Source organism: Sipha flava, unplaced genomic scaffold, assembly GCF_003268045.1.
Source record: "Sipha flava isolate LNK unplaced genomic scaffold, YSA_version1 67_pilon_pilon, whole genome shotgun sequence".
NCBI classification, from domain to species: domain Eukaryota; kingdom Metazoa; phylum Arthropoda; class Insecta; order Hemiptera; family Aphididae; genus Sipha; species Sipha flava.
Window position 1 is genome coordinate 792,403 of NW_020273607.1, and position 15,674 is coordinate 808,076.

A 15,674-nucleotide genomic window follows, 5' to 3' on the forward strand; every position below is an offset into this window, starting at 1 on the left:
GGACCATTCGTTTCGTGGTGCTAAAAAAAGGTGGCGTAAATGTATAATGACCGATGGGGATGTGAATACCGACTGGAGGCCAACAATTATATTCGAAGGCTTAATTTCACCGGCGTCCGTAATCCGTAATCCAACTTTCTAAACATCGTAACGCTGTGATGTTTGAAAACGATAATTGTTCGAGAAAACTTGTGTCCATCCACGTACAACATTCTATACATTTTAATACGGTGCGTATGGCACACCGTTTGTATGACGATGCTTGCAGCGTAAGCGATTGAAATGAAAAATCGCACCGCGCGGACGTGCCGACGATGGAGCGTGGCAATACGTATTAAGTCTGGGCGACGGGAGTGGGTTGCGAGAAAGGAAAAAAGGACCGTTGCGATCGCGGTACATGAAAACAATAATAATAATAATAGTTGTAATAATGATAATGATAAAAATAAAAATTCATGAAAACAATAATCGCTTATTAGAATAAAAATAATAACGATAACAACCATAATCGTAATGATAAAGCGGACGACACTTAAAAAGTCGCAACTCGGATGGGTCAGTTCCGAGACGTCGGGCGAGTCGGTCGCGGGGCGGTGCAGTTGCTCGTAAAACCCGTCCGGAGGGATTTTTACATTTTGATTCGTGGCCATAATAACGTATATAAAACAATAAATATACGCACACACCGTTCGTACGCACGCGTGTGTGTGCGTTCGTACTTAAGACAAATAAAACCTCCGGTCGCGCGACGGCCTGCGCATAATGATTTATGCGGTTTTATTTTAATTTTTCCCGTCTCGTCCCTCTCCGTTTGTTCGCGCACAACAACGTTCTCCGTCCTTCCGCGCGCGCTCACCAAACAGTATAACGTTTCGCAGTCTGCGAACGGTTTTTACTCTCGGCGCAAAACGGTTTATGTCGTCGGTCGACGGCTGCGGAGAGAGAAACCGGGCGAGCGACGACGACGATCGGGGGATGGGCTGTAGTAGGGGAGGAGCAGGAAAGAGAAAAAAAATCGCAAAAAATCCTTTTTTTTTTTTTTTATGTGCGATGGCCGAGAGATCAACTGTCGCGCACGCGCGCGCGGGCGCTCTCACTCAAACACACGCATTATTTTATATTTATATTACTTTATACGCATGTAAAAGTGTGTACATAATAATAAAAATAACAATGATAATGTACTCTCACCCGCCCCGAGTCGAGAAAAAAGCAGTTGCCGCTGTCGACAATAAAATAATGAATGGCGGCGAACGCGTTGTGGAAATGGGAGCACTAAAAATCTTCACTTGTGCGCGTGTTTACGACTGATATGATAAATAACAATGACGATGACGTCGCGGCGAAAAACTGTTCTATCGATTCGACGACGGCGCGGCCGCAGTGGCTAACTCGATCCAACGATATTGCCCACTCGTCGCCCAAGCTGTTCGCAACTATGTAACGCGATTACGGAGACTATAGGCAGGTTGTGACCACACCTCGAAGTTAACGTTCAATACGAGTTCACATTATTTCTCAGTTACGCGCCTTACGTACAAACAATATTCGACCAGTCTTGAACATATTACTCTCATAAACCTAACCTAACCTTACCCCGTTCCGACGGCCGAACATCTCGCGAAATCGAATTGCTTTCAAATCTACAAACGCCTCCTCCGTCTCCGGAAATAAATTCTGGTCGTGCCCTCGGAACGGCTTTTTCCGCGAAAACCATTGCCGACCCACACGCACCCGGGGCGTATTTCATGCGGACGAGCTATCAATAACCATCCCTCGAATGTATTTTTAATTCAGATTTACCTTCTGGCCAACCGTGCGGTCATTCAAATATATTGTCCGTTCCATGCGGAACACCCGAGTGTCAATTCGCCAAGATGGCAAAGGATCGATACATTTTTACTCTTTTTACTATCGCAATTGTTTCTACCATCTCTGCTACTCTAAATATCCGTTTCCCCAGGGTCTGGTTTCTGTTTACCGTTGCGCAACTACGTCGTGTCCGTAACGCTGTTTTACGTCGACGAAAATTGTCGGTGGCCAATTCGAATCTGTACGCGAAATAAAAAAGCGAACATTCAATCGGAATGCATAATGACCTAATACGAAAAACATCTATTAGTTTCGTCGTTTTCCTCGGTTATACCGGTGCGCGCGTACTCGCTATTTGTTTTTACCCAATATTTTTCGCCAAGTTTTTGTCGTTAAATTTTTTTTTCTTCATCTAACACATTTCACGCTACCGTCCGAAAACATCGTTTGAACTAATTATTGGACAGTGCACGTTCATTAAACTGTTCGTTCGAATTGTGCGTCGAAAAATCGTTGACCTTTCGCACGAACGATCGTTTTGCCAGAACGGTACACGCGACTTCGCGAAACGCAGTCAAATTCAAAGTTATACACGTCCAAGCTTCGATCTCCCCACGCTCAAAAGGTAAGAAACAATCGAGTGATTTAATGCACATTGTTCGAATAACTGTGTTCGAGTTGGTTATTTTTGGTTTTGTATAGGAATTCGGTGCGTGTGGGATAATTCCTAAAGGCATAGCTTCAAGAGCATCAGTCAGGATTAACATTTCTGTTTATAAATTACGCGGACGAAATAGTGTTTCGTCTCATCAACGATACGTATAATGACTGTGCAATATTAATAATGATGACAAAAAAATAAAAAATCCGTTTGGTTGATTAAATAATAATTTTTTTTTCACTCGAGTACATTATTATCATAAATATATTTTAAAAATAATCGAATAATCGAAGTGGTACTAAATTTTGATGAGACCAATTAATATCAAAAATCTGTCGTCGTGTGATAAATATATATCATTTCCGACGAAATCTGCAGTACTTTTTTACTGTGTGTATAATATTTTTTGGCCGGACCGAGAGAAAAACGTTTCGATTTTACCGAAAATAACTAATTGCCAACGTGCAACATTAATTAATACAAACTTGTGTCTATTTGTGTATATATATATATATTTTTTTTTACGACTAAATTATCGTTCATAAATATATATTTTTACATCACAAACGTGCATTTATATACGTATTACATATAAGTTGTAAGACGAAATAATATTGTATGACGTTTTCGTCCGGTATTCGTTTGCAGTGCGGCCGGTCGCACGAGGTCCGCGCCGAAAGCGGAGAAAAAGTGCGCTAATATCGCAGCAGTATATTATACGAGCTGACCACCCATCGACTTTACGAGCGTCCTGTTGCGCGCGGAACTACACATATACATCATTATCGTTATTATAATACTCGGGAGTTTACCGAGCGAATTAAAAAAACGTGTACACACAGGGAATTCTGAGCTAATGGAAAACGTTTCATTAATTATTACCTTTACTCTCGATACGGATAAACAATAACGCAGCGCCGACCCGTTTACAATAATAATAATAATAATAATAATATATTATTTATATAATACGCGCATATATTACGCGCATCCACCGCGTGCATACACGTACAACAATAACACGTGCGTAAACACTGAAATACGTTTACGTAACATATTTAAAACGCTGTGCGGCTCGGACGGCTGTTACGAATACGCGAGTTTGCGCGTACGAAACGGTTTTGCATTCGTGTAGGCCGTAATGTTTCTCCCGACTAGTTTCTCGCGTACACTTCCGGACGACGGCGTTACCGTTGAAATAAGAGATTCGGACTGTTTTCGCCTGTTGCGTTTAGGCACACAACTCCGGACGCAAGCGATCGGTTCATTATTCGTAATAATCCGTGTGTTGAATGGTACATGTTTGGTATATCTGGTCCGACCGCGTATACCGCATGTGCCGTCGTTTCGGAGTGCGCGCGTGCGGAGGGTAAGAGAAAACGGTTTTTTTTACCGCTACTTGCACGTCGCGCACGATATGGATACGCGTGGTCCGAAGACAATCGCGGTCCGAAATGTTTAACGTGAACGTAGTCGACGACTGGTCGACGGGAAAAACGTTCACGACACCCTGTAATAATTCGGATAATCGGTGTTAGGGCGACGGTTTTCGCTTCGGACTCGCGGCAAGTGTCGAAACGCGTATCGCAACGTAATGGGTACGACAAATACGTGGTGGAGAACGAATTTGTTAAATACGATTGTCGCGACCGTCGCGTTCAAACGACGTCCGTTAAATAATGTGCCTGCGCGATAACGATAACGGTACAGGGCTCGACGTGCGGCCGAGTAACGTTCCGGGCGAAAAGTATTGCTGCTAAAGTAATATGTAATATACGTTGCACGCGATACGTACATCATTGTATTACGAAACGGCTGTTTTTTCTATTTTTATTTTTTTCTACTCTTCCTTATGCCGTTCCGTCCGGAGAGCTGTAATCGACCGATGATTATGGTGCACGTGCGCGTAAACGGCGTTTGATTTGCTCGGAAAAACATGGCGTACACGCGCGTCCGACCGCGTAAATACGTGTTATTTATTGTTTCCAATCGCGGTCGACGTGCAACGGGCCGTGAACGCATCTCGGACCGCGACGTCTGCGCACCGCGCCAAGGATGTGTTCGACGTCCGGATTCGTTCGGTGGTCACACTACGCTCTCTCGGTTTCCTTCCGAAAACGAACGGGGAAAAACTAACAACGAGAGGGTACAAACGTCCTCGAAAATCGAAAAACGCCCGACGCGACGCGATAGCTTCAGAAAGTTAAAAACGCACTAATATACGAGCTGAGCACGCGATCGCGCGCGGCCTTTGGCGACCTCAAATGTCCGCGTTATAAATAGAACCGATAGTTAATCTAACAATCGGTGATCGCGTGACGTACACCAACACCGGCGCGCAACTACTGGCCGCGCGGACGACTGATCGACTCCGTGAAAAAAAAAAAAACAACTGAATAATACGCGCGTATCCGTGTATTATACACAGGTGTTCTACCAATAGAAATCATGTATTTTACTATGAAAAATATTATATTTGTGAAATCAGAACAACCGATGATTTTACAAAATAAAAAAAAAAAACATTAAAATGAATTTTACTCAAAACGGCATGTAGGAAACTTACGGCATTCTTTCTCGACAGGGCGGATTACGTTTCGACCGTACGCGTCGCGTTTCAGATCAGTGCGATACGGTCGTCGTAGTTTTCGACGTGATCGATAGAAATCGAACACAATATTGTTCCCGATGATGAAAAACTGCATGCGACCTATTCCGACGTTACTGTTGCGCACGCAGACGCGGACGGGATTTGTTTGAAATCTTAAAACGGATAACGGAAAAAATCGATAGCGCAGTAATGTGCACCGGAATCGTTCAACCCGATCGGTGTTATTATTCAAGCCCGCGGAGAGTGCTCCGTACTCCGATCGACATCGGTTTTCGTGAACGCATTAAAACAAATAAACGTAATAAAAACCGCATTGCACGGCGCGTTCTTATCGCCCGTTAAAACTTTGCGCGTGCAATTTTTCTAAACCATAATGTTAAACAGATCGTCGACTTCTTTCTATACGAATTAAAGCAGAAATAACTATTGCATACGTCTACGTATCTATCATAATTTGCTCTAACCGATATACGTGCATAGCAGACCAAGATAATCGTTAATACTCTCGGCTAATCTACAACGTTATTTTCGTATACAATTTCAATCGCGTCCACGTTAAACAATCGTAATCATAATCACGGTTATAAAAAAAAATTTATAATTACAATAATAATGATTATCATGTTACCTACGTATTCAATTATCTCCAATGCATTGTGGTGATGCATTAGATGCGCGGACCGATTACGGACGTCGGAAGTATTCGTGTGAACGCGATAAAATAATAGCCGTACACATTATAGTTTCGTTCGTTCGAACAGTGATAAAAACCGTATCTGAATTGAATCCCGCGCGACGGTGCAATGCGTTCGTTCGATTCGTCTGCGAGGCGAAACCAAAAACCGTTTTCGAGATTTCGTCGACAAAGTTCGAATTGAAAAAAATACGGTTTCGTCTACGGCCAGTCGAACGAACCGTCAATCTATTTATGGGTTTCGCGATGCTGTCTTCTCCGCACATTCGTTCGTCTTCTGCAGTCGACTGTTTACCGGGCGGTAATATGCACGAGAAACTGCACGCGACATCCCATTACAATACGATAACTGAACAATATTTTGCAGCGAAAAACAAAAAAATTCTTCGTACGAGTTACGGTTTCGTTTAAACGTTCTCTTAATAGACTTGGCGACGTTTTACTTGTAGATATAAACTGACATTTTCGTACAAGATTATTCCGACTGCCTTGTTCTTATCTTCTTTCTAAAACATCTCGAGTAGGTGATTCAATTTTAATTTTAATTTTTGTACAGCTTCCTCGGAATTGCTTTCGTAATGGTATTACCACTGTTTTTCAATAACACCGCTTGTCTCTGTAACGTCTACCCAGTGACTTCGTATCGCCCACGACATTATCACGATACGTTCCGGATCGCTTGACCAAAAAAATATTGAACAGAACCGTGCTCGACGGTTTCCACCATTTCGGGTGTACGAGATCGAAAACGGATTTCGGCGTCGACTCGGACAAACATCAATATTAATAAACAATTTGTTTAATTTAATAAATTATAAATAAATAATTTAACAAGTTAAACAATTTGTGGCTGTCCTAGAAAACGCGGAAAACCGCACCGCGTTATTGACCGACCGCTGTTTTTCAAATGTTCATGATTTTTCCGAGAGCGTACGATATACGGTTAAATAATATTAGAATATTACGATTATAAGGCGCAACGAAGACGAATGGGCTAGCGGTTATTTTCGACGCCGTTTCTGCCGCCGGCGAAAATTTCCAGAGGGATTCCGTGGTAAATTGTTTTTTTCTCCGTTGAAAAACGGTAGGTGATTTGTACAATATATCATACGCGCATCGACCGCGCACCCGAAGTAACGTGTAAAATCTTAACACGATTTGGACGACCGAAAACGTTATTCGACGATCTTGTGATTTCCATTTTTTCCGCAGCATTACATCCTTGTATTTTTCGCTCGTAGAAAATAATTTACGTCAATAATCACGATTTCGAATGCCGCGAGAAACGCCGTCGAACGTACGAACCCGCCGAAAATCACAATTTTATTAAACATGTAGTCGATTTGAACCACAGAATGTCAACAACTGCGATACAATCGGAAGACGATTCGAATCCGCGGTCGTATGCAAATTATTCACACGACGTTGTCGGAGCAGTTGTCACTTCAATAATTATACGGTTTTCCTTCCGTTCGTCGCAGTTTGCGACCGGAACGCGAAAACTATGGGATGTCTACGGTATAAAGATTTACAAAAATCACACGGAACGTGTTCAGAACGAAAACTTGTAAAAATCGAGTCCGATTGCGCTCGGTGCAATAGCGCGAGTAGCCCAACAACCCATTTAAATGAAATTAAATTTTCCAAGATCCACGAATTATTATTGCGACATTATTTCATAGCTGCTTTACCGTTTATCGTCTCCGCTACAAAATTCTTATGTATTATATTTTTCGTGTCGGATCATATATAGTTGTGATACGTACGTGCATATCAGATCGTGTAAAACACTTAATAATGTTATTACAATAAATTAGTATCGAGACCCGGAAGAAAAAGGAAAACATATTTCACTGCCGTACGCTAGTTATCGAACTAGGGTTATTCTTCTTTTTTTCAGTTAAACGATTGGTCGTAGTCGCCGAGCTTGAGTAATTTTAACTACCGCATCGTGGTATCCGAAGACTGCTGTTGCGATGGGGTACAAAATAGGAGTTAGAAGAGATTTATCATTTCCTTTTTTTTCTTTGTTCCAATTACTTTCAGTTACCCGATGGGAAAAAATAAATGATCGTTTAGACAGCGTTCATTGTTCGTCACCCACGTGTCAACGGTTATCCCAACATATATTGTACACACATAAAACAATAATAATAATAAAAACAATAATAATAATTATTTTTATAATCAACGTGTGTCGATTGACTGACACTCGGCGTGTGAAACAAAGAACACTCGAATGGTACGTATGTATACGATTTGGTTTCGTCGTCGATTAATGAATTATGCTCGTCTTGTTTCACACACGTTCGAACCCAAACAAACACACGCACTATTCGTCACAATCGCTTTGCATACGGACAGCGCGATGTTCTCGCGGTGGTATACACACGTGTAATAACAATAAACTATAATTCGAAATGGACATACAAAAAAAAAAAATCATAAAACGCTTCGTCGATATTATTAAACGCACATATTGTATATATTCGATTTTGTAGAGCTGTTACCAGAAACGCGTACATCGATGACGATTCCAATGCCTTTAAAAACGTCCATCGGCAATACCACTATGACTATGTAAACTAAAATACTTAGAGCATATCACATCTCACACACACACACACACACACACGTTCGTCTTAGAAACCAGCTGTGAGCAATGATAATATCCAATAGCATTTTTTGTACATTGCCTAGTGTAAACTAACTCTATAAAGCTGACTATATTTGTAATTATTTGTATCAAGTGTTTATAAAGATAAATCGATTGGTCTCAAAAACGTCCATCCAGTACTGCTAGACACACTTCAAATATGAAGCTAAAAGTATGATTATTTTTGTTTTCGAAATCAAGTGTATAAAAATCGAATTTAAAGATTCACATCATGGTTCTAGGAATTTTAAAAAACGGCAAATTATACATAAAATATGTGTGATAAGAATAATTCATTGAATACAAAAATTATTTTTAGCTAGTTACCGTCATCCAATGAATAGTGATATTATATTATATAGTCACTGTTGGCGTATACATAAATAGTAATTACTCATTATTATTGGCATTCATTTTCTGATAAGTTTATCTCCTCAAAAACACATTGTACGTAATGCGTTGATTTTATTTAAAAAACCAAGATGATCTATCCACTAAAGTTGAGACTTTTTTTCCACATACAGCATGGCAATAGCGCGATCCAAAACTCAAAAAACATTTTAGAGCCTCGACAGAATGCGCGACATTAAGTATACACAAATTATATAAAAGTTTATATGTCTAAAACGCGAAATATAGTCGGAATTCTGATCGCTGCCACCAAAAGCCCCTGAAAATTTTTGAACACTATTGGACCCATTGTCAAAGAAATAATATAAAATTGTGGATAAAATGTTAACCGTGAGAAAGTTATGGTCGCATCATATTCCACTTTCTTTTTAATAAAATATTTTGTACCAGTTTATTGATACATTTTCTAACTAATAGGTAATTATTAATATTTCATTTAAGTCGAAATTAATTTTGTTGGGTTCATTGAAGACCTCTGTGCCAATCGTGAATCATACCCATACGATTTTCACACGGTTTTAAGAATAATTATATAAAACTTCGGATGATGGAAATCCAGTACCAGATTTAGCGGTGTGGTACAATGGTATTATCATATTATATATATATGAACAACAACCATGTAAAAAACATTAATAATAACTATTTGAAAACAGGGTCCATCCGATCGGAGCGGGTATGATCATACCTGTGGGCCGTCGTTGCGAATCGCTCCAGAGAGGACATCATCCGCCGCCGACGGCGGTCGAATCGGGTGCCATTGACGCAACGTCCCGACGACTTAGAGGGATTTTCTCGGACGCGAATGTCCCGTTGAGGAAAACATCCTGTGCGCGTTCCTGCTCAAGCGTCCGCGTCATCGTCGTGCTTTTGTCGTCTGTACACGATCGTAAATGCCGCGAACCGGTCACGTCGTTTTTCGAATACGTGTAACGATCCGAACCGATCGCGAACGTTATTTCAAACGGCGAAGTTTACGCGTCTGTCGTGCGATGTCCGTTTAATTTCCAAAAAAAGAAACCAACGGGCCCGCGATCGTGCTAATTTTTTCCAACCACCGAATCACCTGATACGAGTTCTATTACTTCTTAATTTCCTAATCTTTAGTATGACGCCGTTTGCAACAGGTACATTTTCACCAAAGAAAAATGTAAAGAATATACCGGTCGATCTTACTGGGAAATCATTATCTTACGATAAGCTTTACGTCACGTCTGTATTAAACATAGGTTAAGAATCCCGTCCAAACAAAATACTCATACAGGTATTTGAATAAAAATTCGTAAACCTTCAACGGGTGTCAGGAAAAATTGAACGTATGCGATCATAATAATGTTTGAACCAACGTTATTTTATATTGTCGTGAAAACTGAGAGAATCGGAGTAAGAATTTAAGTACACACAAGTATAAAATGTAGAAATAACATTGAGAAATATCTGTTTTCGGTTTGCTATTTTTTGTTTTTTTTTTTTTTTTTTATTTGGCGAATAACATCCATACACATGACACGTTCGCATTATTGTATTATACTAGTTGTGTTTTCCTTCATATATATATATAGATATATGTGTGTGTTACTATCGTTATTGTTTGTACAATCCACAACTTTACTCTTAAATCAGCTAAAATTATTTTCCACAAATAACTTTCCGTAAACCCGCGCATCGTCTTAACACAAAACAGGACACACTTATGTCACTCAAAACTACTTCTCTCGACCGGATACCATAAATAAACTAGGAAATCCTCACCCGATTATCTGTGCTTGAACGATATGCTACAAAATAAGTTCATAGGCATAGACCGTTACTTATTTAAGCAGCGCAATGCAAAAATATTGCATTCCCTGTATGCCGAGTGGAACGGTTTTTTAACGTTATTTGAAATTTACCAAATGAACAAACGCGGAATAAAAAAAAAATAATCTATATTCACTCCAAATACACCGTTTCGGGTAGAACGTTTTCTCTAACGGGTTTCCGGAAAGAATGCAACCGCGTGTCGTTTCAATCTAACGAGAATAAAAATCGCCAAACCTCTTCACCTGTCGTCGTCAACAACGTCTTGCGATGTTCCGCGCCAGACGTTATTCGTGTACACACAAATATATGTTGAGCGTAATAAAATTTGGATCGCGGACCGCGTCTGAGTGCACGTCTGAGCGTTACGTATAATATTTACATCACTCAAGGGCTGGGCGTCGACCGCCCCGATAAATAAAATACATAAATACATAAATGCATAGACAATTGTGTCGGTACGATGCGCAAGACGGGCCAACCCCTTTGGAAACAACCGAGATAAATAACAAGGATAACCGGGATCACCTAACCGATCGTGAATCCCGCCGACGACGTGCACCGGAGACGGTGTCAGCGACCGTCGTGAACTTTGCACGATAACCGCACGGCAACATAATGTGCAATAAATATCGTATAGATATCAAATCCCGCGGACGGTCTGCGTTATAATAGTATACGGCTATTGCTATGAAATGGTATTACGCAAACCGTATGGATACGCGGTTCGACCATAAATGCACCCGGTACACTATTACTGGACTCCGGGTTCGTATCCATGAATATTGCATGCTTGTGATGAGCGTATGGAGTTCGATAGGAGTGAAAAACGTGGACGATTCGTGTAACAGATAACTGCGCAGGAAAAAAATTTATCTTGCATATAAATGCACATTTTAGGGATGACGACGTATTTGAATGATTCGGCATGTTTAAGCATATTAAGAAACTATATTATTATTTATCAAATGTACATGGTGACAAAGCTGCTATTACAAAATCTAAAATTCTTAATTGTATCGCAAAAATAAAGGAATTCAAGTGTTAAAACAAATCGGATTAATTACATCAGAAAAAACAATGAATCATGGCTTCCGGAAAACTTCACTGTTTGCTCTGTGGCTAGTATCAGTAAATAATCGTTAAGTATTTATAAACATATAGTAAGTGATAAAACAAATATGAACATGTAGAAAAATAAATAATTATCTATTATTTTTATAAAAAGTAAATATCATATAATGTTTTTATTAATAACTAAATTATATTTTTTAATAGTTTATTTTTATTAAATTACAATATTTATACTTCATAAATATTAACTAAATAAATGGTATAAAAAGATTCAATACATTTTTATTTTTTTATTGTTATTCCTTACTAAAGTATTTGTTTTATTTGTTGAATACATGTGTAAATATTTGCTTTAAATTAATGTTATAAATTTATATCTGTACTTGAGATACTATGTTTATCTAATTGAGTCGCATTAATATTTATGGAAGCAAAATGAATAAAATATATTTTAATGCATTTGTGTTGGGTAAGAGCATATTTTTGCATATTATTAAAAACAAATAAAAACATATCGAGCGGCGTATTTAAAGATTTTTAACGCATAAATGCATACGGTTTTAAGATTTTTAAGTGCACTAAAATTCGGGCCCTAATTACTGCGATGTGTCTGCACGACAATATTATACGCTCGCCTTACGGCGCTCCGTCGAACCTACCTACTGTTTTTTGTCAGATGAATTACCGTTTCGCCGGTGTCGCCGCGGAAGGGCGATTAATACAACTAATATAACTGCAACTTGCAACTAATATAACTAATAACTAATACGTTTCATCGGTAAAATTTACGTACGCGAGTTGACTGTTTATTGCAAGCACGTCGTCGAAACCGATATTCCGTCTCCGACATCGCGGTCTCGTCGCGTGAACAACGGTGTTGTCACGATTACCGTGTACAATATACAGAGGAAGGGCGTGGAATACCTGACGCGTTGGTAGCTCGTCAAGTAAACTGTTCACGGCCGATAGTGATCGTACGACAATTGGATATAAAACATAGTGAACGGTTTCGTTACCCGTGAAATCCGTTTGACGAACGTACAAGACGAAAAACGATTAACACGGGGCTGCACACGTGAAACCCAGTGTTCGTGCAGAGGAGAACGCGCGAATCCACCTCCGACGGGATACAACAACAATACAGGGACATCGCGGTCGGTACACACCCCGCCGGGTATTTCGACCGTTCGTTCGGGGGTGGTATTGTTTTTGTGAAAAAGTTGGTCTCGCAGCACTCGAACCCGTACGTGCGTATACCGTTTATTTTTCGCGGGCTACCGCGCGCACCGATATCCGCCGCAGCTATTGTACGCGAAAAATCCGCCGATCCTCTTAATCCTCGGCCGCGAGCGAACACCGCGTGCCGTTTTACACGTTCGTCCGCGTCGGGTTTTCGCCGCATTCGCGCGCGCAGCGAAAACAAAAAAAATAATCGAAAGGGTTACTACCGCCGACACACACCGTCGTCCGCACGTCGCGCGTGACGATCGTGTCTTACATAAACGCGGTGGCGGTTATTCGTTATCGGTCTATGATCGACGCAGTACTACTATTAGTCGTACGACGCGTTGTACGGTATATTATAATCGTTATTGTATGTAATGCACAGTTTTTCCCATCCCGTCGGGATGACGATTGGATGATCGGAGCGCTAACCGTGCAATGATGAAAATCTCGTGCGACAAACGAGACCATTGAAATACGTATCGATTACGCCGTTGTTTTTCGTATCGGCATTCGGAATCTGCTGATAATATTGCACACGCCTCGTATTGCACCGATATTATTATTCCCCGGTGTATCTCTAATACGACCGTGGGTACGCGAAACAATAATTATTTCATTGGAAAATCGTCTTTTTAGCGAACCCAAGTTAAAACGTTCGAATCGTGACAGACTCCCAATTTTCCCACGAACGCACACCCTTCTAATAGATATTGATTTTTTAAGTATTTATCGGTTTTTTAATGCTTCCAAACTATTATTTCTGCACACCTGGTGTTTGTAATTAATTTCCTAAAAACTACACATGTCTCTAATAAACGCGGTCTATTGTATTTAAATGCGACTTGAGGTTAAAGCCAATTAATAGATATATCTACTTCTACCAATGCACAAATAGTTTCACATCTATACAGGTATTGCAGCCTATAATAACAATAGTTAAACACGTACAAATTATTGAATCTGGTTTTTCTATAGACTCTTTTTTTACGCAAATTATAAAACAATTAGAACTATGACTTTTTTCTGAAACATTTCGAAATTAATTTATTGTCTTGTGTGTTTGCTGTGGCCGGTATTGATTAAATCATTTATTTTTCTTAAGGCAAAAATTAAATTAATAATAAAAAAAAAAACTTATCGATTTCGATTAATCATCGTATTTCGTTCGAAAAAATATAACCAATGAACTCTAGAAACGCATTGGAAACAATTGAACAAATAAAGGTTACATATTTATACCTATGTTAAATAGTTCATAGAATTACGTTAGTCAAAACAAATATGCAGCGTATTCGAGTGGAATATTTTACACGAACGAAAACACGCTTGATCCGGTATCCACTGCACAGTTGAGTGTCGTATGAAATATTGTCGACAGTATAAATTGTCGATATAAAATTTTTTAAAGAAACTATTTCGTTCTAAAAATGATAAAAGGTCGTTTAATTGTTTTCCGCGTCCGAGACGGCACATTGAACCGGTATTCGAATAGCTTTCGAATCGGTCATTGAGATTGGGACCATATGTACTTTGCAGTCCTTAAATTTTTTTTTATTTTTATCTCATGCGTACGGGACACCACCGACAATGTAGAATTGTATTGAATGCACTTCGTATGATATGTTCAAATGTGTATGTCGTACTTTGGAGAAATAAATTCATTTTTCCCCGCACATTTAAACAATAATAATTTTAGTGATGTACGTGTTTAGTATGCCGTGCAACGATTCGACCGGGGAATATCTTTGTGCCGGCGAACGGCGTCCGGATTCGAAGGAAACTTTAGGAAGGAAGCTATATCATTTTTTTCAATTACAAAACACTCGTCGGTACTTTGACCGTCATAAATCACGCGGTATAAGTAATTGGAATTTCTAAAATGATTAACGAGTGCGCTTTATCGATTATGTACGGCCGACTCGATATCAAATGCGAGATTTCCCAAAGTTTATCTATTAAATTTGTTTGGCTTTCGATTTATGACTGCAGTCTTATATTTCTCATAGCCACGCGCTGACTGCAATAACAATTATTAATACTGAAACGAGTTTTCTTCGCAATAACTGATACACTAATATAAATGTACTAATAAATATATGGAACGATGGCGAATTGTTGCACGAAAAGTCCCGGATTTAAATGTTCCCCAATTAGATTGTCAAAAATTAAAATGTATTATCGGATTACAGCAGCCGTTATCGTACTATTAATATTATGATAGGATTAAAAACGGATACGTGTCAAAAATTATTGGTCGCGAAAAAAAACACTTAATCGATGAATCATTCTTACCTTGTGCGGATTGTTGCGAAATCTCTTCTCCGGATAAAGGATATTTTAACGTGTAGGTACTAATGAAGCGAAAATCAATTATTACAGTTAAAATAAACTTTACGGTCGATTGCGAATCAAAAAATGTTTGAATAGACGAAAGAAAATAAATACACACGAACACTGGTAAAATATATTTTTAAGCGGTTAAAAAATGTTTTTATTTAAACGGTCGAAAAAAAAAAAAAAAAAAAAATTACAGTAATCGTTTGAACAAATCGTTAAAAAAAAACACAGATTATAATAATAATAATAAAATAAAATATTTATAAAACGTCTTCGCGCAATTGGTGAAAAATAAAAAAAATAAAAAACAATTTGATCGGAAAAAAACAAAAAAATCGTCTACGAAACGCGTTCGATCAGTCGTTTTCTTTTCTCCCGATCCCGGGTACAC

At 39.2% G+C, this 15,674-nt stretch overlaps 1 protein-coding gene across 2 annotated transcripts in view; it reads right to left on the minus strand.

Moving 5' to 3' along the window:
• Nucleotides 1–15,390, minus strand: part of LOC112691841 (BMP-binding endothelial regulator protein) — an 80,510-nt gene extending 65,120 nt beyond the window's left edge. Inside the window, exon 1 of one of the 2 annotated variants that reach the window (XM_025566254.1) lies at nt 15,239–15,390. The gene's annotated coding sequence lies outside the window, so the exon portion shown is untranslated. Of the gene's footprint in view, nt 1–9,533; nt 9,639–15,238 lie in introns of those variants that run through there. The other variant, XM_025566255.1, reaches the window with a different exon arrangement.
• Nucleotides 15,391–15,674: the final 284 nt, after the last annotated feature.